This window comes from Mustela erminea, chromosome 7 (assembly GCF_009829155.1).
Source record: "Mustela erminea isolate mMusErm1 chromosome 7, mMusErm1.Pri, whole genome shotgun sequence".
NCBI lineage: Eukaryota > Metazoa > Chordata > Mammalia > Carnivora > Mustelidae > Mustela > Mustela erminea.
The window spans coordinates 12,914,870-12,941,104 of NC_045620.1; the positions used below are offsets into that span (position 1 = coordinate 12,914,870).

At 38.9% G+C, this 26,235-nt stretch overlaps 1 protein-coding gene across 6 annotated transcripts in view; it reads right to left on the bottom strand.

Moving 5' to 3' along the window:
• The window catches only part of NCOA3 (nuclear receptor coactivator 3), a 140,024-nt gene that overhangs the window by 90,244 nt on the left and 23,545 nt on the right, over window positions 1-26,235 (bottom strand). The window contains exon 2 of one of the 6 annotated variants that reach the window (XM_032350417.1): window positions 18,576-18,726. The exons of the other annotated variants lie outside the window; for them this stretch is intronic. The gene's annotated coding sequence lies outside the window, so the exon portion shown is untranslated. The remainder of the gene's footprint in view (window positions 1-18,575; window positions 18,727-26,235) is intronic. 6 annotated transcript variants of the gene reach the window in all.

Here is a 26,235-nt window from a genome sequence, read left to right on the forward strand (position 1 = left end):
AATTTGTCCAGTTCATCTTAATCCCATTACTACTGTCCTTTAATGATTTAGGTAGTACATTTGCCCTGGATTACTCCAAAAGCCTAGCTTTATTCTTCACTTAATCCTCAGATGAATCAGGGCAATCTTTCCATACCTATAAAACTCAAATTCCTCTCTCTTGCTGATTTCTAAAGACCTCTCCTCGTACCTAATGGTCCACCCACATTAAAGAACTTAACATTTCCCAGAAAACACCCAACTGCACCAAGTCCTGTTGCAGAAGCCACTCTTGATCAGAATGCTATTCTACTGACCCACCCATGACCAATGTGCATCTTACAATAACACTTTTCCTCTTGAAAGCTTAACGAGACGCTTCCACTTTGTCTCTTCCAGCCTACTCCCCCAATCCCGAATTAGGCTATACACTCCTCCAATGAGCCCAATGACAATTTTAAACATCCCACTGTGCTTCCCACCTGGTAGATGCCTCTGTTCTCTTGCTCTTCCCCCTCCTGAAGACAGAGTCCGAGTCTCTGCATTATTTTAGCCACAGTGCCTACTCAGAGCAGGCATACAAAATTTAGCTTAAAAAGATGAGGGGAGTAAAGATACAGATGAATATACAGGATACTAAGAGATCTTGGCAGAATCATTCCCCATAAAGAAGTCGAAACATCTGAAAGTTACTTACCAATATATAAGAAGGTTTTAAATCTCATAACATTTGAGAAATTCTCTGAAGAAGATATTCTACTACCATACATAAGACTACCTTTCTGGTTACAAGTACAAATGAAAATAAAGTGAAACAGTACTGAAAAACAAGAATAAGCCTGCCATCAAATCATTTGTGGAATGGATATAAATCTCTTGAACTCAAGAAGTTAAAATATAACTAGGGACTCCGTCAGTTAAGCATCCAACTCAAGAGTTTGGCTCAGGTCATGTATCTCCAACCAGGTGGTCATGAGATCGAGCTCCAAGCTGGGCTCCAGGCTAGGAGTGGATTCTGCTTAAAATTCTTTCTCCCTCTCCCTTTGCCCCTCCCTCTGCTCCCACTCTCTCTCCCTCTTAAAAATAAATAAAAATAAAAGTAAAAATATAATTAAAGATGCCAACACAGCTACTACAGTTTTCTGGAATTTACTTTTTTTTTAAGATTTTATTTATTTATTTGACAGAGATCACAAGTAGACAGAGAGGGAGGCAGAGAGAGAGAGAGGGAAGCAGGCTCCCTGCTGAGCAGAGAGCCCGATGCAGGACTCGATCCCAGGACGCTGAGATCATGACCTGAGCCGAAGGCAGTGGTTTAACCCACTGAGTCACCCAGGCACCCCAGTTTTCTGGAATTTAAAACACACACACACATTTATGACCTAATGTCATGCTATAAAACACCAAATGCCTTCGGTTTTCTGTTCCAGGAATGCTGTTTGGAATTCTGCCAAATACAAAAAAAGAAAACCTAAGGCTCCTCCGTGCTTTGCAATATGTGAGGAAACCAACCTGCCCAGAAAAGATGAAATCATGTACAATACAGTAAAGAAACCAGTCATAAAAGACACATTTCAAATACGTACAACATAAGAAGACAGTAAAGATTACAAGCTAGATACAGACCGTCTATCCAGCTGAGAGCCCCATCCTAAAACAGACATAAAAAATATTGGGGGTGGAGGGCGCCTGGGTGGCTCAGTTGGTTAAGCATCTGCCTTGGGCTCAAGTCATGATCTTAAGATCCTGGGATCCATCCCCATGTCAGGCTTCTTGCTCAGTAGGGAGCCTGCTTGTGTTCACTGCCACTACCCCTGCTTGTGTTCTCTCCCTCACTATCTCTGTCAACTAAGTAAATAAAATGATTAAAAAAAAAAAAAAAAAAAACTTGGGACACCTGGGGGGCTCAATTGGTTAAGCGACTGCCTTTGGCTCAAGTCATGGTCCTGGAGTCCTGGGATCGAGTCCCACATCAGGCTCCCAGCTCCATGGAGAGTTTGCTTCTCCCTCTGACCTCCCCTCTCATTCTCTCCCTCACTCTGTCTCTCTCTCAAAATAAATAAATAAAATGTGAAAATAAATAAAATATTTTATGGGGTTGTTGTGAGAACTGGGAGAGAATTACATAAAGCACTTGAAATACTCAGATCCGGGGCACCTGGGTGACTCGGTGGGTTAAAGCCTCTGCCTTCGGCTCAGGTCATGATCCCAGGGTCCTGGGATGGAGCCCCACATCGGGCTCTCTGCTTGGCGGGGAGCCTGCTTCCCCCCTCCCCTGCCTGCCTCTCTGCCTGTCAAATAAATAAATAAATAAATCTTTTAAAAAAAAAAATACTCAGATCCTAACACATGTATCAAGTGGGCAATAAGCAGGAACTACTGATACTACTGCTTCATGATAGAAGAAATCTTAGAAAGAGCCTGGTAGCACATGCTGCATTCCTCTTACCATCCCTCACTTCCTTAGCTTTTCTAATGAATACTTACTTCTTCCAAATTCTGCCCCCAAAATGAGTTATAATTATTAGCTAAATTAAACAGGTTTGCATTTAGTACAACAAAAAAATTTGCTAACAATAATTAGGATCTTCATATTGCTAAATCAAAGTCATTTCAAAGGTATAAAGGACATCTAAAAATCACATGTTTAAACATGACACACAAAAAAATTCTAAAATCCTTAAAATAGGTAAGATAAAATATGACCTATGTCATGGACTGAATTGCAACCCCCAAAATTCCTATGTTGAATGAAGCCCTAACTCTCAGTATCTCAGAACGTGAATGTATCTGGCAATAGGGCCTTTGTTTGTTTGTTTGTTTAAGTAGGATACATGCCCAGCGTGGAGCCCATTGTGGAGCCTGAACTCACAACCTCAAGGATCAAGAGTTGCATGCTCTACTAACTGAGCCAAACAGGCACCTCTGGAAATAGGGTTTTTAAAGAGGCAATTAAGTTCAAATGAGGTCATTAATGTCTTATATGGCTAGTGTCCTTATAAGAGGAGGGAATCTCAACACAAACATGAAAATATACAGAGAAGGAGGCCACCATTTATAAGCCAAGGAGAGAGGCTTCAGAAAAAGACAATCCTGGAGCACCTGGATGGCTCAGCCAGTTAAGCATATGCCCTCTCGCCCCATGTTGTGCACACTCGCTCTCTCTCAAATAAGTAAATAAAACCTTACAAAAGAAGAAAAAGAAGAAACCAATCCTGCAGATACCTTGATCCTAGACTTCTGGCCTCCAGAACTATAAGAAAATAAATTTCTTTTATATAGCACCTGACCTGGGTACACTGTTAGGGCAACCCATGCAAACGAATACTACTCCTCCTAACACTGGACTTAGTTTATAGACTAGCAGTATGTTTCTGGTTGCAGTCACTGATTCCTCAAGCTAATCTCAACACCACTTAGAATCAGATACACTGCCAGAGCACCTGACTGGCTCAGCTGGTAGAGCATGAGATTCTTGAGCTTAGGGTTGTGGGTTTGAGCCCCACACTGGGAACAGAAATAACTTAATAGAAAATCTTTAAAAAGAGAAAAAGAAACACACGTACTTCCAAAGTCAAAAAATCAAATACCTAAAGCCAGAATCAGGAATTACATATCAATGCACACTTCTGGGGGGAGTGCAAAATGGTGTTTTATTAAAGCACAGGGACAAGACCGGGGGCAGAAAGAGCTGATGCTCATGTACCCTTTTTTTTTTTAATAAAGTACATTATCTACACTATTTGGGCTATGGCTGATCTAAAGCATTATTAGTATGTATTAATCACTTTTTGAGGGAAAATATGCAAATTCTGAATTTTTATGTGTACCTATTAAAGATAGTCCTCTCAATATGAGCAATATTGGAGACACTGGTTTTGGACAGGAAAAACAAACCGTGGATTCAAAAAAATGGCAATTTAAAACCCACTGGTGCCATTTACCAGTTTTGTGGCCTTGAGGAAGTTACTCACTTTTCTGACCCTCAGATCCCTCAATTGTAAATAAGGATGAAATAATATTTTACCAGATTATTAGGATTAGAGAGAGCTATATTAAGCACCTGGCACAATTCCTAACACAAAGAGGGTACTCAATAAATAGGAGCTATAATAAGATCATCATCCAAAATATGTGCATGAAAAGTAGGTGTCACTGTTAACAGGACTCTCAGCTTTCTGGAAGATAATTTTGAAATACCTATCCAAACATTAAGGATATCCCTCTGACCCAAAAAACTTAACTTAAAGAAATCTATTCTATGGAAATAGTTGCACAAGTGGATAAAAGCGGAAGAAAACAGATTTTTTTTTTTAATTTTATTTATTCATTTGAGAGAGATAGAGAGAACACAAGCAGGGGGAGAGGCAGAGGGAGAGGGAGAAGCAGACTCCCCGCCAAGCTGGGAGCCCAACATGAGGCTCAATCCCAGGAACCAGGATCATGACCTGAGCTGAAGGCAGATGCCCAACCATCGGAGCCACCCAGGCGCCCCAACAATATTTTTTGTGACACTGTTTTACCAGGCAATCAACAGAGGTCTGGTTTAATGTTAGACTACAGTGGAAGGCATATTTGTCATTTTTTAAATAAAGTCAATCTCTGTATTTTGACTAAAACAAGGCCATGGGAGAATAAGCACAATATGGCCCAGCAAAGTAAAAACTAGGCGTTGATATATGCATGGAAGAGAGTATGAAAAGATCTAATACTAAACCACAAACAGCTTCCACTTTTTGCTCACATACTCTATAAACTGTAAACTTCTTTGAAACTCAAAATATTAATTTTTTCCCACTAAATAAAGAAACAGGGGTGTGCACCATTTTTTTCAGACTAATGCTTTCCTATACTATGGAATGGGATGTGTTAAGGAAAACATCAAAGAAAAATACATTACACATTAACCCTCCCTCCTTACTGAAAAAATCTAGAATCTATATGAAGCCCATGTTCAAGGTAGTTAGTATCAATTTCTATTTGATATTTTTCAGTTTCTATTTCTACAGTCAATTCTAACTTTGTGGAGTTGGTCACAAAACATTTTAAAAACTGCTAACTATGTGCCATATAACCAAGTCACACCTTCAAACCTCCCCTCCTTTCAAAATAACCTAGTTAAATACACACCTAGAACACAAAATCATTTTAATGGTAACCTAAGGAAAAATAAAATGGACAAATTAGTTGGAAAGATTAAGCATTTTAAGGGATGCCTGGGTGGCTTAGTTGGTTAAGCATCTGCCTTCAGCACAGGTCATGATCCCAGGGTCCTGGGATGGAGTTCCACACCAGGCTCCCTGGCTCAGCAGGGAGTCTGCTTCTCCCTCTCCTTCTGCTGGTCCCCCAGCTTGTACATTCTCTCTGACAAATAAATTTAAAAAAAAAAAAAAAAAAAAACCCTTCAAAAAAAAAAAAAAATTCAGCATTTTAGATTAGTATGAACTGCAATACTTCTCTGTTTCTGATTATAATCCACCATTAATACACAGAACAGTACTGAGACTAGGATCAAGGAAAGTCACAATGAAAACGGAACCACCTTGTTTTTTACAGATGAAAATGAAGTACGAAAAGTGACTTGACCAAGCTCACACAGTAAGAAAAAAGATTAATGTACGGCCCTGACTTCCCATTCTAATATTTTTTTTTCTACATCATAGTGCCTCACATCTTAGCTTACAGTTTTAAATAAATTCCTTTTTCCAAATAAATTAGCAAAAATAGCATCAGATAATATACTTGGTTTCATAAATATGCATAAATGAAACAAACGTTTGCTGGCATATACTACCTGGCATATTTGCAATACTATCTATAGAGCTCTGCATTCATTGAAATTTCAAGCATGTAAAATATCTTGATCAGACATCACAAAGGTGTCCGCTCTGCAGAAGCAGAGATGAAATGTTTTATGAGAACCAATTCAGCTAATTCCCCTGGAGGTAGGGCAACTAGTTAGATGCTAATTAGATAAAAAACCAAATTGTCTAGCCATATATGTTTGCATAGTAATTTCTGTTTGTTTCAATGGCACTTTCTTTTTTAGAGTAAGGTTTCTCATCTCTGATTTCAAAGTCACCTTCCAGCCTAATGGAGGCACATAGCTTTGACTCTTCTCTCCTCAGAATAAGATTCCTAAGAAAATAAATAATGCACAGAGGCATTTCTTTTAACATTTTCCTTCACTGAAACCCAGTTTGATAACAATATAGGAAAATCTTTGATGGTGAACATCTCTATTAAACCAAATTCAGAAAGGAAGACAAGGAAAACTAACAGCTATATGAGACAAAGAGTACATGAAACAGAAGCCAGGTAGACAATAGATCTCTGAAATCCAGTTTGGAGAAAATAAAATGATCATCCTAAAATGAATGGAAGCTAATGGCAACTGGCAATTAAAGACACCAAGCTAAGTTGACCAAAAAGAAAAGGAATGTTAAAGGAATCTCTGTCTTTGTGTCCTATCAAAAAACGAAACACTGAGGCAGGTATGTTTAGATGTACTCAAACATAAATGCAATAAAATAAAGTTGCTGTGTTACAACAAAATCACAAATGGGATATCAAGTTATTACAACATATGGCTGTGGATAATTTCTAGATATACCATTAGCCTTCTAACTGGAAGGTTAAAATTCAATAGTCAAAGAAAATACAGTTTATCAGTACTGTCAACACAAAATACTATTTACAAGAACATTTTTGCTAGATCTGACTGAACAGCGCAATGTGAAAATTAACTTCATTTTGTCCACTGAATGTGGATAATCTTCTTTAACAAAATCCAAGTATTCCTGGCTATGAGTGATGAGTGACCTTGAGGCAGCACTTGGAAGGCAGTCACCATGGCAACACTACCACAAAAGTGCCTCATCCTCAGCAAAAGGACCAACCTGGTGCACAAAGATTTAAAAACCTAGGGACACAGCGCTTCCTTCAAGCCAAAAAAATTAGTTTAAAAAAATGTTTATATTAATCTTTTTATTTTAGCCTTCCTATTTATTGTTTGTGAAGGAAGGGCACATATGCTAACTACCTTAATGATGAAATATTAAGCCATGTGAAAATTATTTTTTTCCTTTGTTTCCTATATGGGCAATATCAATTACTAAGATATGAATTTTAATTTTTAAAAATGTTTTAAAATTTTTAACACAATCACCATTATTCCAATCTTCTTATAATCATTGTCTAAAAAATTCATTTTAATAAGAATATATTCCAGCCTACACTTTGATAAAGAACACACAAGGAAGAAAAGGACTGACTTAAAATTCCAAATATAAAATAAGGATTTGTAATGCTGCTTATACACCCTAAAGAGCCAGGTGCTTGCCTGCCAAGAAGGGGATGGGAGAAGAGAAGTAGTTAGTACACAAGTGTCTTTACATTTGGTGTTTTTATAAAGTTATGTCTTTTGCTTCAGACATAGATACAGTAGTTTCTCCTAGGGAATCTACCCTGTGAAAGCCAGGAACGTGACTCTTTTTTTTTTTTTTTAGATTTTATTTTATTTGTCAGAGAGAGAGGAGCGAGATTGTGCACAGGCAGACAGAGTGGCAGGCAGAGGCAGAAGCAGGCTCCCCGCCAAGCAAAGAGCCCGAGGTGGGACTCCATCCCAGGATGCTGGAATCATGACCCGAGCTGAAGGCAGCTACTTAACCAACTGAGCCACCCAGGCGTCCCATGGAACGTGACTCTTTAGTCATTTTATCACCAATATAGTAAACAAAGAGCCTGACATCAACTGAGTGCCAAGGGACTTAAGATGTTCTGCTCATCAGAGCGCCTGGGTGGCTCAGTGGGTTGAGCCGCTGCCTTCAGCTCAGGTCATGATCTCGGAGTCCTGGGATCGAGCTCCAAGTCGGGCTCTCTGCTCAGTGGGGAGCCAGCTTCCTCCTCTCTCTCTCTGCCTGCTTGTGATCTCTGTCAAATAAAAAAGATGTTTTGCTCATCAACCAAAGAACCTTGACAAACTATACATCCCAGAACATCTGTACATTGACATTTAAGTTTTTCACCAACTTAACTAGTTACAAAGCAGTTGTTTGCAAGATATTATTAATATTTTTAATAAACTGTTACATCACTCAAGTATTCAAAGTTAACTGGATTATGATCGTTCCTAACAGTCAGAAATTTTGACTGTTCCCTTCTCCTGGAATATGAATTACCATTCCTCTTCATCCCCTGTACTGGATCATAACAGAATATTATTTTATGCCTGAAAGTATTTTATCGATCATCCAATCTCTACAACAAAAGGGTATACATAAGCTGAAATAATACTGAAAGTCCATCTAATCACAAGCTCTAACTGTTGAAAACATTTTTTTCCTGCATTATTACTACAACCATTATTAGTATGTAACTGTTCAAAATCTGAGTGTGTTTTGGTAAAATACATGTTAAAAGTACATTTTTCAGTTGCCTGGGTGGTTCAGTTGGTCAAGCGACTGCCTTCGGCTCAGGTCATGATCATGGAGTCCTGGGATCAAGTCCCACATCAGACTCCCTGCTCAGCAGGGAGTCTGCTTCTCCCCCTGGCCCTCTCCCCTCTCATGTTCTCTCTCTCTCTCACTCTCTCTCTCTCTCAAGTAAACAGATACAATCTTTAAAAAATTAATTTTTTTTAAATAAGCATTAAATTTTTTTAAAAAGTACATTTTTCATTATAAGTAAATCTGTTAAGGTACATGGACAGGGGTTCCTCTCCCTGACCCCAAGCCCCATGCCTACAGGTATCCACAATAAGTAATACTGCTAAAATGCCAGTGTTTGTTAATTTACACACTTATTTGTAAAGTTATTAATAAGACTATGCTGACCTAAGTAGATAACTAAGTGGAAGGAGTTATGTGAAAGTAATGACAATTCTTTCAATGCACTAGTTTCATGACAAAAATCTCAGTGAACTATCATTAAGAATTATTTTTTCAGGGACACCTGGGTGGCTCAGTTGGTTGGACGACTGCCTTCGGCTCAGGTCATGATCCCGGAGTGCCGGGATCGAGTCCCGCATCAGGCTCCCAGCTCCATGGGGAGTCTGCTTCGCTCTCTGACCTTCTCCTCGCTCATGCTCTCTCTCACTGTCTCTCTCTCAAATAAATAAATAAAATCTTTAAAAAAAAAAAATTATTTTTTCATTATCTCTCAGAGAGCAATTTGATTAACTCTCCCTTCACTTGATAAAACACACTCAGAAGCACCTGACCGACAGACCATTTGTTACAGAGTCGTTCGCTTTTTAAACTCTGACACCAACATTTGTAATAGTCCATGTGTTGTTTCAAATGCCAATTTTTTTTTTAAACACCCAGTATCAAGACAACACAGTAAAAGAATTACACCCTTCTTTTGGCAGTAAAAAGAGCAACTGTGAAAGGATACTCTGCAAAGCTTTCTCAGGCAGGCCAACTTAAGGATTTAAAAGAACAAAAGCAGGGCGCCTGGGTGGCTCAGTCGGTTAAAGCCTCTGCCTTCCGCTCGGGTCATGATCCCAAGTCCTGGGATCGAGCCTCGCATCAGGCCTGCCTCTCTGCCTGTTTGTGATCTCTGTCAAATAAATAAAATCTTTAAATAAATAAATAAAAGAACAAAAGCTGGGGTGGTGCCTGGCTGGCTCAGTCCGTGGAGCATACATACAACTCTTGTTGCGATTCTAAGTTCAAAACCCACCTTGCGCACAGAGATAACTTGAAAATAAAATCTTAAAGAAAGAAGCAAACAGGGCTGCCTGGGTGGCTCAGTGGGTTAAAGACTCTGCCTTCCGCTCAAGGTCATGATCTTAGGGTCCTGGGATCAGCCCTGCATCTGGCTCTCTGCTCAGCAGGGAGCCTGCTTCCTCCTCTCTCTCTCTGCATGCCTCTCTGCCTACTTGGGATCTCTCTCTCTCTCTGTCAAATAAATAAATAAAGTCTTTTTAAAAAAAAAAAAAAAAAAGATGGTTCAAAAAACTTTAAATAAAAGAACAAAAGCTTACAAATCTGGAAAATAATTCTCTTTAAGTCATTTGTGTTAGTCTGCAAATCCAACTCCCAATTTATAGAAAATACAGAGGACAGAACAATGTGTTAAATGACACCATTCAGGTGCAAAATCCAGACTACAGAAAATTTTGCACAACACAAAACCATTTTTTGCAACAAATAAACCGCAAGGTAAAAAAAGAAAAGCAGTAAGAACTTAAGAAACACAGAAGATGCAACAGCAAACTGTAGTATGTGCATCTGACTCAAACTATCAAAGCTGAGATTAAAGGAATTGAAAATTCAAACATGCCTGGATATAACATCAAGGAATTTCAAATGAGATAATGTGGGTTTTATTTTGTTTTGAATGCTGTAGTTTAAAGATACTCACTAGGAGTGCCTGGGTGGCTCAGTCAGTTGAGCATCCCACTCAGTTTCAGCACAGGTCTTGATTTCAAGGTCTTAACATCAAACCCAGCATGAGGCTCTGTGTGCGGCAAGGAGTCTGCTTGAGATTCTCTCTCTTCCTCTCCCTCTGCCCCACCCCCTCCCACATGTGACCCTCTCTAAAGTAAGTGAATGAATAAATAAATATACTTACTAAAAACACGGATAAAATACAATATGTCACCAAAAAAAAATACTATATGTTATCTGGAACTTGCTTCAAGATAATATGGGAAAGGGTAAATGTACATAAAAATAAGACTGGCCTGGACTTAGTTTTTCTGAAGCCTAAGGGATAGTTTCATGAGAACTCACTATAGTATTCTCTCTAGTTTATACTTGCAATTTCATAATGAAAGTTTTTTTTTAAAGATTTTATTTATTTTACAGACAGAGAACACAAGTAAGCAGAGAGGTAGGCAGAGAGAGAGAAAGGCAGAGGCTTTAACCCACTGAACCACCCAGGCGCCCCCATAATTAAAGATTTTTTAAACTATGCTCATATATCCCTTAAGCAAGCCTTCACAGACCCCAAGTGAAGTCGTTTCAAGACACCATGCAAATGAACTTTAACAGCTCGGACTACAAACAGAAGTCAGGAAATCAATGTGCATAGAAGCATCTTGATGCTCTGAGTATTTATGAAAATAGTCTTTCTTCTATAAATTTTCAGAATTCTGAAGGCTAGACCTCAAAAAGAGTAACAAATACTTTCTCTAGAATATCATCATTTAACATCATCAGTGTATTAGTGTGTATTTAAAAGACAAACTCCAGTGGCGCCTGGGCTCAGTGGGTTAAAGCCTTTGCCTTCAGCTCAGGTCATGATCTCAGGGCCCTGGGATTGAGCCCCGCATCAGGCTCTCTGCTTCCCCCCTCTCTCTGCCTGCCTCTCTGCCTACTTGTGACCTCTCTCTGTGTCTAATAAATAAATAAAATCTTTAAAAAAAAAAAAAAAAAACCTCCAAAAATAAATAAATGGCATTATGCAATAAAACCACTACCTGCTTATTTCTATTGTAACAGGAAAATACATGTATCAACTTTCAGGTATATAAGTGTTCTAAAATTTGTGAACAACTTTATTTGGATTATATATTTGTATATATTATAAAAATACATATATGTAAATTATATACGTAAGTATACATATATACATAAGTACCCCCCAACATAAGGCTAGCAACCAGGACAAAAGAATTAAAGATATCACAAAAACTTATCTAAGAGGGTACAACTCTGACTTTTATTTATTCCGATTATCTTTATGCCTCATCAAATAAACTTCCACGTCTGACAGTTATATCTACCTAACACAACACCAAAACACTATAAACCTCTGACTATACTTCTGTTCAAAATCCTACTTCCTACTACATCTTTCCTTAGGATGTAAAAGGGAGAAAACAAACTATTGTACATATTTGTGCTTTGCTAATTCACATCAACATAATGGGTTTTTTTTTAAGATTTTACTTATTTGGGAGAGAAAGCAGGCAGGAGCAGGAGTGAGAGGGAAGGAGCAGAGGAGAGGGAGAAGAAGACTCCCCGCTGAGCAGGGAACCCACATCCGGCTGGATCCCAGGACATTTGGGATCACGACCTGAGCTGAAGCCAGACGCTTAAATGACTGAGCAACCTAAGCATACCACATCAAATCAAACTTAAAGTCAAAATTTCAGAAACAGAAAAATGTATTTTATTTATAAGCAGCCAGATTTATTAAAATGCAAATCTGAAAGTTTCAAAAACTGCAATTTATAATATTTCCAACTATAATTGCAGCATGAAGAAAAACTCCCATCACTTTAAATGGTCTCCTGATTTAATAAAATGTTTAAAAAGTAAAATAGGGGGCGCCTGGGTGGCTCAGTGGGTTAAGCCGCTGCCTTCGGCTCGGGTCATGATCTCGGGGTCCTGGGATCGAGTCCCGCATCGGGCTCTCTGCTCAGCAGGGAGCCTGCTTCCCTCTCTCTCTCTCTGCCTGCCTCTCCGTCTACTTGTGATTTCTCTCTGTCAAATAAATAAATAAAATCTTTAAAAAATAAATAAATAAATAAAAAGTAAAATAGGGGAGCACCTGGGTGGCTTAGTTGCTCATCCCAGCATCCTGGGATGGAGCCTCATATTAGGCTCCCTGGGGAGCCTACTTCTCCCTCTCCAGCTCCCCTGTGTCTTGTGCTCCCTCACTCTCTCTCTCTCTCATCAATAATTTTTTTTTTTAAATATTAAAAAAGGGACACCCGGGTGGCTCAGTCGGTTAAGCAGCTGCCTTCAGCTCAGATCATGATCCCAGAGTTCTGGGATGGAGTCCCATATCTGGCTCCTTGCTCAGCAGGGAGGCTACTTCTCTCTCTCCCTCTGCCTGCCACTCTTCCTGCTTGTGCGCTCTGTCTCTGTCAAATAAATAAATAAAATCTTTAAAAAAAAAAAATCTTAAAAAAAAAGTAAAAAAGGTATGTGTTTCCCCTATACGAAAGTAAAGACTTCACAGACAAAATACAGAACAGGGGCCCCTAGGTGGCTCAGTCATTAACAATCTGCCTTCAGCTCAGGTTATGATCCCAGGGTCCTGGGATCAAGCCCCAAATCGGGCTCCCTGCTTGGCAGGAAGCCTGCTTCTCCCTCTCACACTCCCACTGTGTGTGTTCCCTTTCTCGCTGTTTCTCTGTCAAATAAATAAAATCTTTAAAAAAAAAAAGAATAACTTAGAAAAGCCATCTTATACTACATGACCAAAAACGTACTACCTGCTCATCTCTCTTTTAACAAGAAAACACGTTTATCTGGGCACCTGGATGGTTCAGTCATTAAGTTTCTGCCTTCTGCTCAGGTCATGATCCTGGGGTCCTGGGATTGAGCCCCACATTGGATGCCCTGCTCAGCAGGAAAACTACTTCTCCCTCTCTACTCCCCTGCTTGTGTACCCTCTCTCGCTCTCTCTCTCCGTCAAACAAATAAATAAAATCTTTTAAAAACTTAATACACCTTGGGGCGCCTGGGTGGCTCAGTGGGTTAAAGCCTCTGCCTTCGGCTCAGGTCATGATCCCAGAGTCCTGGGATCGAGCCCCACGTTGGGCTCTCTGCTCCGAGGGGAGCCTGCTTCCTCCTCTCTCTCTCTCTCTCTGCCTCCCTCTCTGCCTACTTGTGCTTTCTCTCTGTCAAATAAATAAAATCTTTAAAAAAAAAAAAACTTATACACCTTATTTTTAAAACACATTTAACCTTTTAAGGGAAACAAATCGAAAAAGAGATATATAGTAGGAGCGCCTGGGTGGCTCAGTCATTGGGCGTCTGCCTTTCATGCGCAGGTCATGGTCCCAGGGTCCTGGGATCAAGCCTGGCATCCGGCTCCCTGCGCCACATGGAGCCTGCTTCTCCCTGGCCCATTCCCCCTGCTTGTGTTCGCTCACACTTGTGCTCTGTCAAATAAATAAATAAATAAAATTTTTAAAAGGAACAGAAAAAGGGATCTAATAGACATGCTCTGCAGTCAGGCAGCATTAAATGTAATTCTGATTATAACTAAAATTACAGAAATATTTAAATCACTCAGAGCCAAAAATAATTTTTCACTTCAGTACACACTTTCATAAAATAAGAGGACTTTATCTCCTGGATTTTTTAATACAAATAAATTCCCTAAGCTTTTTCCAATTAAAAGAAAGGGGGGACTGTGGGGGTAGACATGGCTTTTTAAGGCACAACACTAACTATGCAAATCTTGGTCTTGTTTAGTTAAGGAGGTAGTGAGAAATCTATGCTTTACATGCCTAATTAGAAACAAACTAACACCTTATCAGCAGAGGACCAACTTAAAAGATAGTAGAAATTAGAAAAGAAACTAAAATGTTGCAAGTGTAGTAGGAACTATAAAATCTGTATTGATTTCAATTTACTAACCTGGAGAGATGTCCATCACATAAAATGAAGTAATAAGATTACAGAAGAGCATGCAAAAATCCCTTCTTTCTAATGTATGCTAAAGTCTACACAGAAAAACATAGAAAAAAGCATACAAAAATATTAATAGTTGCTATCTCTATACTTCATTTTAATAAAGAGTACTTTTTATAAAATCAGAAAAGAACAAATCACTTTTTCTTAATTATGTTAAATAAAAAGTATACATAATATACACATGCAAATGAAACTGAATATAAAGCATTTGACCTTCTTTCCAAAAAATAAGCTCCTATATTATTAAAACTATTTTAAAACAAAAATAGTAAGTTCCTTATGGCACCACACAAAAATTTTAAATGTGTATGTACAGGAGGCAAAGACACACAGTACTAATTCTTACCTAAATTAATACTGCATTAGTAAGAAGTTATGATGGAATTTCTTTCACTATACTTTTTAATAAAAGTAGATATTCAAGCACAGTCTTGAGTATTTAAAGAAAAAAACTTCCTGCAGTTGGTTGCAGGCATGTTGGTTATTCACCTAAAGCAACCTTCACTCTAATCTTTACTTATCAAAAAGGAAACCATAGTAAAAACCCATAACTGTAAATGGTAAATCAAATTTTTTTAAAGACTATTTTTAAAGATTTTATTTATGTATTTGACAGAGATCACTGTGTTAAATAAATATTTTTCTAAAATAAGTTAATTAAATAAATATAAACAAATACATACATAAATAAAAATCCTAATGGATAGGTTGAGAAGAGAAGTGGATATACAAGTCTGGAAATAGCAGAGAGGTTTATCTCACATGAATAATATACAAACATCTAACATATGTACAGAATATATATGTCCCAAAGAAAATGTATAATCCAATGTAGAGTTTCAAAGGAAAAAACAAAGCAATGGAACAACAACAACGAAAAGCAAAAAACAAACCAAAAAAACTTACAGGTCTGGGGCATCTGGGTGCTTGGTCGGTTAAGCACCTGCCTTTGGCTCAGGTCATGATCCCAGGGTCCTGGAATCAAGCCCCGCATCGGGCTCCCTGCTGGGGGGTGGGGGGCCTGCTTCTCCCTCTCTTCCCCACTTGGGCTCTCTCTTGCTATCTCTCTCTCTCTCTCAAATAAATAACATCTTAAAAAAAAAAAAAAACTTACAAGTCAAGAAAACCTTCCTGATGTTGAAAGACAAAGACACAGGGGCAGGGGTTGAAATTACATAATGAAAGTACTTAGTATATATATGCCCAAGGAAAAATGAGTCAGAATGACCAACACCAATACATAAAAATACTATGAAAAAAATCTTTCCGACATTCAGGCAAAGACAAAAAGCTAAACCTGCATATAAAGAAAGCCAGATTGACATCGGACTGTAACAGTGATGCTCTCTGCCAGAAGACAATGGAATGACAAATACTCTAGGAAAGAATTTTATAATTGGCCAAACCAGCTGTCAAGTACTGAAGCTACAAACTTTTACACATAGTGGAACTCAAGGAATAAGCACTTCCTGAGAAATTTATTAGAGAATTTCAGACAACCAAAATAACTGCAAAGTCCACATCAACACTAAAAAAAAAAAAAAATGGTGGAAATTAAATATATATTTAAACACACACACACCCCTAGAAAACTGAATGATAGGGGCACCTGGGTGGCTCAGTGGGTTAAGCCTGTGCCTTCGGCTCAGGTCATGATCTCAGGGTCCTGGGATCGAGCCCCATTTCGGCCTCTCTGCTCAGCAGGGAGCCTGCTTCCCTCTCTTTCTCTCTGCCTGTCCCTCTGCCTACTTGTGATCTCTGTCAAATAAATAAATAAAATCTTAAGAAAGAAAAAAAAGAAAACTGAATGCTAGTTATAACAGACACATTATAACATACAATTACTACATGTTTGAACAACATAGCTATCAATGTACCTATCAAAAATGAGAGGAAAGTAGGGCACCTGAGTGGCTCAGTCATCAGGCATCTGCCTTCGGCTCCCAGGGTCCTGGATCAAGCCCTCAATCAGGCTCTCTGCTCAGTGGGAAGCCTGCTTCTCCCTGTCTCCCTGCTTGTGTTCCCTCTCTCCCTATGTCTCTGTCAAATAAATAAGTAAAATCTTTTTTTTTTTTTAATTTATTTGACAGGCAGAGATTACAAGTAGGCAGAGAGGCAGGCAGAGAGAGAGAGGAGGAAGCAGGCTCCCTGCTGAGCAGAGAGCCCGATGCGAGGCTCGATTCCAGGACCCCAGGATCACTGAGCTGAAGCCAGAGGCTTTAACGCAATGAGCCACCCAGGCGCCCCTAAATAAATAAAATCTTTAAAAAAGAGAGAGAGAGAGAGAGGAAAGATAAAAATTAGAACAGGGTACCTGGGTGGCTCAGTCTGTTAAGTATCTGCCTTCAGTTAAGTTCATGATTCCAGGGTCCTGGGACTGACTCCCCTGTCAGGCTCCCTGCTCAGCAGGGAGTCTGTTTCTCCCTCTGCCCTTACCCCCTACCCCCATCTCTGCTCCTGCTCAAGCTCATTCTCTCTCTCTGTCTTACAAAAATAAATAAATATCTTTAAAAATTAGAACTTGCTGTTTGCCTTATAGTATTAATTGGAAGTAAAGAATATTAGTTTAAATCAAATACTGGGGAAGAGAAAGAAAAGGTTACTAGGTAAAATTCAATAGTACTCAAAGTGAGAAAACAATAAGCAAAAAAAAATAACGGTTGGGGAAAGGCTAAGTGTATTACATAAAAGTTTTATTATAAAGACAGCAGCTAGAACAAAATACAACTCTCGTTATTTTTTTTTTTTTAACTAAGAACTAGAGCACTTGGCTAGCTCAGTGTTGCTCTTGATCTCATGGTCATGAGAGTTCAAATCCCATACTGGGGGTAGAGTTTACTTAAAAATAAAACAAAATATTATATAAAAAAACAAATATGGGGCACCTGGGTGGCTCAGTGGGTTAAAGCCTCTGCCTGCCTTCAGCTCAGGTTATGATCCCAGGGTCCTGGGATGGAGCCCCGCATAGGGCTCTCAGCTCAGCTGGGAGCCTGCTCTCCACCCCCACCCCCCACCTGCCTCTCTGCCTGCTTGTGATCTCTGTCTGTTATGTGGATAAATAAAATCTTAAAAATAAATAAATAAATAAAGACAAATCATCACACACACTCCAAACCCAAAGCAAAAAAAAACTTAAAAAGAACAAAATAAAACCAAAGGCAAAAGTGAACTGTAATGAAGGAGACTGGGTCCTAGAACTGAAAAAAAAAAAAAAATAGACAGTAGTGGAAGATGTGGTCTTATCTGTTATTTAGCTGGCAGTACTGTATCAATGTTCACTTCTCAGTTTTGACCACTCTATGTTATGCAGCTGATCAACTTTAGGGTGACCTGGATAAAAAGTATATACAGGAACACTATAGTGTCTCTACAACATTTCTTTAAATCTAAAATTATTTCAAAGTAAAAAGAAAAATTTAAGTTTGTGACACAATGTTTTTCACCACTGGACAGTGCTACTAAACCAATGTATTCTTTTAAAAACTAGTAAATATAAAGAGAAAGAGGCTTTTATCCGGACTTTCCTATGTGAACTATATCACACTGGTTGACTAAACAGTTGTTTAGAAGTTTCTTTATTGAAATAGTATAGCTATTAAATGAAAAGGGTATAAAAGAATTAGAATATCAGCATTTGGGATGCCTAGGTGGCTCAGCTGGTTAAGCATCTGCAACTCAGGTCATAATCCCAGGGTCCAGAGATCAAGTCTCACATCAGGCTCCCTGCTTAGTGCGAAGTTTGCTTTTCCTGCTGCATGCCACTCTGGCGCTTGTACTCTCTCTCCCGCTCTCTCTGACAAATAAATAAATAAAAATCTTTAAAAAAAAAAAAAAAGAAGAATATCAGCATTTGTTACTCCTAATAAATTATCAGATAAAACACACTGATCATCAGTAGCTAACATCACAAAGAGAAGAGAAACACCACGCATCTCCTGATAAACCACACCACCTGGGAAGTCATCACCCTGTGGTAGCCAACCTCCAAAATGGCTACTGGGATCCCCATCTCCTAGAATTCACACCCTTAAGGAGTCCTCTTCTACAAAGTATCAGGGTTGGTCTGGATGACCAAAAGAGCAGAAATTACAGAATGTCACTTCTGTAGTTACAAAAAGCATTACAGTTTTCTTCCTGTCTTCCTTCCTCTCTGATCACCTGCTCTTGCACAGTGCCTGGAGGATACCCAAGCAAGAAACTGAGACCTCTTACAACAGCCATGTAAGTGAGCCACCTTGAAAGCAGATCTTCAGGGCCCTGTCAAACCTTCGGATCACGGCAGCCCTGGATGAAAGCTTCACTGTGAAAGACCTTGAGCCACAACCACCAAGATGAGCCTAACCTTCAGAAATTATGGAAGGAGCTGGGAAAGAAAGGAAAAGAAAGAAACTGTAAGAGATAATAAACGCTGTTTTAAGCTGCTAAATTTGGGCACAATTTGTTACACAGTAAAGATAACTAATATATTTACCAAAAGTAATAACTGAGCCTTAATCTGACCAAGCCTTGACAGCCAAAGCCAACTATCAATTTATTAAATTAAAAAAGAGGGCCAATTAAACAATATCATAAGAATATATTCAGTAAAATCTAGACAATAAGACACTACAGGGAAAAAAACATAATAAATTCAAAGGACAAAAGGAGATGGAGGAGTAACCTATATTTAAAGAAACTTAAGATACATAACAACCAAATTGTAATGTGTGAATCTCCTTTGGATTTGATTCAAACAAACAAAGGAAAGAACTAGAAGATTAAATTGTGATTGTATATTTGGTGCTACTAAGATATATTATAATTTTTGTTATGTAATAAAGGTATTATGGTTATGTACTTGTTTTTTCTGAAAGACTGTCCTTATCTTTTAGAGACACTTAAGGAAATCATAAAATGCCTGATTATTTGCTTCAAAATAATATGGGGGAAGAGAGTAAATGGACATATAGATGAAACAACATTGGCCATAAACCTGAATGAGTGATGAGTAATGGGGACCAATACTATTCTACTTTTTAGGTTTGAAATTTGCCAAAATACAAGAAGAAAAAAGTAGTACAGCTGCAAGAGGATCAAGAAAACAATAACCTAAGGGGCGCATGGGTGGCTCAGTGGATTAAGCCTCTGCCTTTGGCTCAGGTCGTGATCTCGAAGGTCCTGGGCTCCAGCCCCGCATCGGGCTCTCTGCTCAGCAGGGAGCCTGCTTTCCCCTCTCTCTCTCTCTGTCCACTGCTTTGCTTACTTGTGATTTCTCTCTCTCTCTGTCAAATAAAGAAATAAAATCTTTAAAAATAATAATAACCTAAATTGGAGATAAGCATCAGTAGAAAATTCTCAGACTATAAGAGACTTTTACCCAATTTTAGCTGTGTCTTTCTCAAAACCTCTCCTTCAAGCAAGGATACAGAGTTCTAGAACTCTGGGTTGAAGAGAGCTCACATGCATTACACTAAATTTGAGAGCAGTTATTAAGTTATAAGTTGAGACAGCTACCTAAAAACAGACCAGGTCTGTCTGTGATGATGAAAAAGTTACAGAAATACAAAGATATCACTGATTTGTACACTTAAAAATAGTAAATTATAGGGGCACCTGGGTGGCTCAGAGGGTTAAGCCTCTGCCTTCGGCTCAGGTCATAATCTCAGGGTCCTGGGATCGAGCCCCACATCGGGATCTCTGCTCAGCAGGGAGCCTGCTTCCTCCTCTCTCTCTGCCTGCCTTTCTGCCTACTTGTGATCTCTGCATGTCAAATAAATAAATAAAATCTTAAAAAAAAAATTGTGCTTTAAAAAAAATAGTAAATTTTAGGGCGCCTGGGTGGCTCAGTGGGTTAAGCCGCTGCCTTCGGCTCAGGTCATGATCTCAGGGTCCTGGGATCAAGTCCCGCATCGGGCTCTCTGCTCGGCAGGGAGCCTGCTTCCCTCTCTCTCTCTCTCTGCCTGCCTCTCCATCTACTTGTGATTTCTCTCTGTCAAATAAATAAATAAAATCTTTAAAAAAAATAGTAAATTTTATGTATTTACAATAAAAGAATTTTTAAATGATTAGATATATTACATACAAGATATATATTAAAAGGCATAACTTCATCTTGTATAAAAACATACAAGCTACAAAGAATGTAATGAAAAGTACTAGAAGGGCACCTGGCTGGCTCAGTCAGAGGTACATGAGACTCTTAATCTTGGGGTTGTGAGTTCAAGCCCCATGTTGGATATAGATAAATAAATAAACCTAGAAAAAAAAAAAAGAATACTGGGGCACCTGGGTGGCTCAGTCAGTTAGGCATCCGACTCCTGGTTTCAGCTCAAGTCATGATCTCAGGGTCATGAAATCATGTGCCACATGAGGTTCTGTGCTCTACGGGGTGGGAGTCTGCTTGGGACTCTTTCTCTCTGCCCCCATGCTCCTTCCCTCCTCTCCCACTAATAAATTTTTTTTTAAATCTTTAAAAAAAAAATACTGGAAATGCAGGCATTAAATTCAGAAATTTTTATCAAAAAACATTATAGAAGTACTTACACATTTTCTTTTTTTTCCCCACAGATGTTTTCAAAGGCAAATGCCTTGTGTTTAAATATGTGAAATTTGGGAGCCTGCGTGGCTCAGTTGGTTAAGCAACTGCCTTTTGCTTGGGTCATGATGCCGGAGTCCTAAGATCGAGTCCCCTGTCAAACTCCCAACTCTGCGGGGAGTCTGCTTTTCCCTCTGACCTTCCCTCTCATGCTCTCTCTTCTCATTTTCTCTTTCTCAAATACATAAATAAAATCTTTAAAATAAATGAATAAATATTAAATTTATTTTGCTAAATGAAAATAATCAGTTAAAGACCAATAAATCCCCCCCCCAGAGAAAACATGGGCAAAAATTACGAAGTTTATTGAATAAAGAAAAACAAATAGGGGCGCCTGGGTGGCTCAGTGGGTTAAGCCTCTGCCTTCGGCTCAGGTCATGATCCCATGGTCCTGGGATCGAGCCCCGCATCGGGCTCTCTGCTCAGTAGGGAGCCTGCTTACCCTCCTCTCTCTCTCTCTCTGCCTGCCTCTCTGCCTACTTGTGATCTCTCTCTCTGTCAAATAAATAAATAAAATCTTAAAAAAAGAAAAAGAAAAAGAAAAACAAATACCCTTTAAATATTTGATGGGGGGAAGAACATTTAATCTCATTCCTCATTCCTAATATTAGAGATATTAGGAATAGAGATAGCAAATTAAAACTATAATAAATAAATTAGAGATAGCAAATTAAAACTATAATAAAATCTACACAAGAAAATTCACTATAGCACTCTGCTGTTATATAACAACATACTGGAAACAAACTGTTCATCAATGATAAACTGGTTAAATAAATTAATAAAACAACCATTTGCCTGGGAAAAAATAAAGGAATTAGACCTATATGTATTGATACAAAACCATTTTTAAAGTACACAGTTAAATGTAACAAAGTACAAAACCCAGTTATTTTTAACATGCTACAATCTGTGCTCATCGGAAAAGGAATAGATGGGCGTCTGGGGGGCTCAGCCAGTCAAGCGTCTGCCTTCGGCTCAGGTCATGATCCCAGGGTCCTGGGACCGAGGCCCACATTGCGCTCCCTGCTCAGGAGGAAGCCTCCTTCTTCCTCTCCCTGCCTCTCTGCCTACTTGTGCTCTCTCTCTCTGTCAAATAAATAAATAAAATCTAAAAAAAAGGAGGGGCTAGATATATAAATTATAAAGACACAGATAAGTTTGTAAACATACACAAAAGAAAATGCTACCAAGTGACTGCCTAACAAAGGAACTGGGAAACAGCAAAAACACAAAAAGTGGGAGGGAAACCTCACTTCACAGTCTTCTAGAGTCTGAATTTTTGTTAGCCATGTAAATGTGTAACTAATTTTTGTTAACAATATGAAAAACTGCTTTGTTTTGTTTTGAAAAAGGGGAAGAGAGACACATGAGTGGTTCAGTCAGGTAAGCATCCGACTCTTGATTTTTCAGTCATGATCTCAAGGTTGTGAGACTGACCCCAGGTTGGGCTCCTGCTGGTTTTGCTTTTGACTGATCCATAAAACAAGTAACGTGCTTTTCAACCCTACGTTGAGTACTGAGTGTCTGATTCAGGAATGAAGTCTTAAAACACTGCCAGTCAGTCATACCCTCCTGAAGTATGACTGACTATTATTTGTTTGCTATGCATCTTTAACTAAAAGGCCATACTGCCAAACACAGAAAACATTAGTAACATAAAGCAGATTAATGCTTGCTTCCAACCTTTAGAAGTTCATCACGGACTCTAAGAGCCACAAAAAATAACCTTAGCAATGGTTCAATAGTATGACTGTAAATGAGACAAGAGTGGCACTCAGGACACACAGGAAAGGAAGGCCCTTCTTCTTTTAATTTATTTACTGAGAGAGAACGTGTATGCACACCAAGCACTCCAAGCAGACTCCGTGCTGAGCTCAGAGCCCAACATGGACCTCAATCTCACAACCCTCAGAGATCAGGACCTGAGCCAATAATCAAGAGTCAGATGCTTAACCCAGATGCTTAACCAACTGAGCCACCCAGGCACCCCATTTTTTCACCCTTCTAAAATGAGTGTTTTTCCCATCTAACTGATAGCTCATGGTTTCTTCTACTTTTCTATGGGAGGCAGTTCCTCCGCTCTCATATAGAGAGGAAAAAAGTTAATGTACCAAAGTTCATGTTCAACAGTCTGCAGTTCCATCTGTAACAAACACTAATACAATTTTAAAGTAAGTAAATAATCTCCCTAACTGAAACTATCTCTCAGGAATTCATTTAAATCCTTCCCTGGATTACTCCAGCCTCAAGCAATCTCTCCTTCCTCTGAACTCCAAAAGCAATTATTTGTACAATTTATTTGGCAATTAATCCTGCATTGCCTTGTTAAACCTCTTTCATTATTCTGATATGTTATTTAAATCTTCTCTAGTTATCTAACTTTCATGTTTATTTCTCATCTCCCCAAATAGACTATAAATTTCTTGAGAGGAAGAGATAAGACCTTATATATTGAAAAAAATATATATATATATTGAAAAACACAGAGTAGCTGGTACATGTAAATACAAAGATATTTGTGGATTTAGAAAGAAAAAAATCAGTTACATTCAGAAAACATTCAAAGCCATACCAACTAAGTAAGAATCCTCAAGCCAGAGCTGATAGGCCTATGTACAATTTGGTTTCCCTGATTCCTGAAGAATGTGAGGTGGTAAAAAGAGCATGGCCTCTGCAATCAAGACCTCAGTTTGGATCCTCTGTAGCTTGAGTATTTGAACCTATAAACTTAACCTATAAACTTCAATTCCTTCATCACTAAGATAAGAACAGTATACCCACCTATAAAAGGCTTTATGATTGTTAAATAAGAGTTGATATAAAACCACAGGATTCCTTATTTCAGAGATTCTTAATTTTTCTTTTTTAAGATTGTATCTACTTGACAGAAAGAGACACACACGAGAAAGGGGAACATAAACAAGGGGAGTGCAAGAGGGAGAAGCAGGCTTCCAGTCGAGCAGGGAGCCCAATGCAGGCTCGATCCCAGGACCCTGGGATCATGACCTGAGCTGAAAGCAGATGCTTAATGACTGAGCCATCCAGGCTCCCCTCTTGAATTTTTTTCATCTGTGAAATCAGAGGATGTCCTTCTATCTTCAGTATCCCATAGCTGAACTGGCAGTTTTACCTAGCAGTACATAAAATAATGCGTTGTATAATGTGAACCTGATTAAATTTGGTAACAGCTAGCAGCATCCTCAATAAATGCTAGCTTCAACTCCCCTCTCCTTCACAGCCATTCACACACTATCATATGAACAGGAAACAATTCCTTCAGCAGCACAGATGGAAATGCCAACAAATGTATTCAAAGTGCTGAGTACTTTGGCATATAGTATATCCTCAATAAATAGGAACCATTACTACTGCTTCTCTGAATTCATTGCAGAAATATCTGAGTGCCTGCTATGTACATGCCATCATTCTTGGCACTAAAGATACAGCAGTAAACAAAGTAACTCCCTGTCTTCACAGAGTTTATGTCCTATTAGTACATATACTTTCTATGGCACACAAAAGTAGTTAAAAAAAAAAAAATCACAAGTGAGTCAACAGATTGTCCCATATACTGAAAAGCTAAGCAGAAAGATACTAAAACACAACCAAAACTCAAAATAAAGTCCTGGAAGCAAAACAAGGCATTCAAGCATTTCTGCTCTAAGCAAAGGTTTGGGAATAAGTAGAACCAGAAGAGCTACTACATAGGAAGGGAGGGAAGGAGGCAGGAAAGAAGGGAGGAAAATAGGGGAAGGGTAGGGGGAAAAGGAAAGAAGAAAAAGGGGGAAAAAAGGACAAGAAAGGGAAATATAACATCACCTCCAGTTTCTAAAATTAAAACATACATTAAATTCATTTGAAAGAGGAATAATAATTTGGGTTATTTGTGAAACATTAGGAGACAGCAAATTAGGTCTTTAAAAATCATCTTATAAATGTGTCAACGAGTCATTTTTCTAAAGCTTGTAAAGATTTGCAGCTAATTGTAGCCGAAGATTTGAATAGCAGACTCTTAGAAAAAAGAATACTGATATAAGGCTCCAACGAAATCTCATGCAAATAAAAGCAAAGGGAAAAGGGGTTAAAAAGCATAACTGACCAACAGTTAGGACTAAGTCTGAAAAACTACTCTGAAAAGTAAGAACTCAAAGTGTAAAAGTCTAACATCATTTAATAAAGAGGCAAAGAATCCCTACGACCTTCAGAATGCCAAAGGCATTATAACAATTTGCTTTGCATTAAATCACAATACGATGTTATATTCATGAAAGACACATATTTGTGTGTTATATTATGTTGTCTGCACCAAAGCCTAAACTCCTTTCTGAGCAGGGACCTTTTCTCACTCATCTTTTTATCCCTGAGGATGCTTTACACAGTTAAGAAATTAGTATTTTTTAAAAAGTGTTGGGGCGGGCGCCTGGGTGGCTCAGTGGGTTAGGGCCTCTGCCTTCGGCTCGGGTCATGGTCCCAGGGTCCTGGGATCGAGCCCCATGTCGGGCTCTCTGCTCAGCGGGGAGCCTGCTTCCTCCTCTCTCTCTGCCTGCTTCTCTGCCTACTTGTGATCTCTGTCAGTCAAATGAATAAATAAAATCTTTGGGGGGTAAAAAAAAAAAAAAGTGTTGGGGCACCTACCTGGCTCAGGCAACAGAACATCAAACTCTTGATCTTCAGGTCATGAGTACAAGCCCCATGTTTGGCAGGAGCCCACTTAAAAAAAAAAGCCAGGGCGCCTAGGTGGCTCAGTCGCTTGAGCATCCAACTCTTGGTTTCAGGCTCAGGTAGTGTGATCTCATGGATGGAGAGGTTGCACCTGCCCAGGCCCTACTGCTAGAGGTAAGAGGATCTGTTCGAGGTGCTCTTCCCACTGCCCCTCCCCCTCCAAAGTCAATGAATAAATCTTAAAAAAAAAAAAAAAGTCCTCATGATGTGACAGAATTCAAGAAAATAGGTAACACTTTATGCAAATAAAAAAGCATTTAATATTTTTAGTTTCAAAATAACTGAGAGGGGCGCCTGGATGGCTCAGTATGTTAAGCCTCTGCCTTCGGCTCAGGTCATGATCTCAGGGTCCTGGGATCAAGCCCCACATCAAGCCCTCTGCTCAGCAGGGAGCCTGCTTCCCCCTCTCTCTGCCTGCTTCTCTGCCTACTTGTGATCTCTTTGTGTCAAATGAATAAATAAAATCTTTTTTAAAAAATAAATAAATGAAGAAAATAACTATCTAAAACTTTTCATTCTCAAAAGATGACCATATGGCAAAGTAAGCTAAAGCAGACGTTTACTTTAAGGTTT